Below are 1,215 nucleotides of genomic sequence, written 5' to 3' on the forward strand. Positions count from 1 at the left end.
GGAGTAGGTTTATGATGGATGAATGTGGATAGAGACACTTCATACTCGTTCATACTCGTTGGTCCCGTTCACTGCCATTATAAAGCTTGGATATTTATTAATATACCTCTGATTGTGTTCATCAGAAAGAAGAAAGTCATATACACCTAGGATGGCTTGAGGGTGAGTAAAGCTTGGGGTAATTTTCATTTGAAAGTGAACTAATCCTTTAAGGGCCACACTAACAATAAATACATTGAAAATAATGCATTATAAACACGTTTGTCATCATGTGAGCATTTATGAAGCAAATCAAGGAGTGAATTGCCAGAAACGGGTATCTGTTGGGCATGATTCAAGTTAAAAACACAATGACAAAAATATGTTATATTTAGTAAATCTTACTGAAAATAGATGATTAATACATTTACAGTGCCGCTTGAAAGTTTGTGAACCCCTTGCATAATCTGAAAATGTGAAAATTTTTAACAAAATAAGAGAAAGAGAAAATTATTTTTTATTTAGTACTGTCCTGAGTAAGATATTTTACATAAAGGATGTTTACATTAAGTCCACAAGACAAAAAAATAGCTGAATTTATTAAAATGACCCCGTTCAAAAGTTTTGATTCTTAATACTGTGTGTGGTTGCCAGGATGATCTACAACAGTTTTTTGTTTTGTTTTGTGATGGTTGTTCATGAGTCCCTTGTCTGTTCTGAACAGTTAAACTGAGCATTGTTCTTCAGAAATATCCTCCAGGTCCTGCAGATTCTTCAGTTTTCCAGCATCTTTTGCATATTTGAACCCTTTCCAGCAGTGACTCTATGATTTTGAGATCCATCTTTTCACACTGAGGATAACTGAGGGACTCATACACAACTATTAAAAAAAGGTTTAAACATTCACTGATGCTCCAGAAGGAAACACGATGCATTAAGAGCCATTCGAAGATCAAGTTAATTGTACTTAATCCTGTCTTCCGGGAAACATGTAAGTATCTTCTTTTGATTCTGGAGGGCAGTACTAAATAAAAATAATTTATATTTAAACAAAATAAGAAAAAATTGGAATTCTTCATCCTGTTCAAAAGTTTTTAATGCATCGTGTTTCCTTCTGGAGCATCAGTGAATGTTTGAACGGGACCAACGAGTATAAACGAGGATGAAGTGTCTCTATCTCTATCTCTATCTAACTTACAAAGTAAGTGTAAAACTCTTCCAGTTCAAAAAGCGTAC

The sequence above is a fragment of the Sinocyclocheilus grahami genome, unplaced genomic scaffold (genome assembly GCF_001515645.1).
Source record: "Sinocyclocheilus grahami isolate Dianchi unplaced genomic scaffold, SAMN03320097.WGS_v1.1 scaffold40.1, whole genome shotgun sequence".
Taxonomy (NCBI): domain Eukaryota; kingdom Metazoa; phylum Chordata; class Actinopteri; order Cypriniformes; family Cyprinidae; genus Sinocyclocheilus; species Sinocyclocheilus grahami.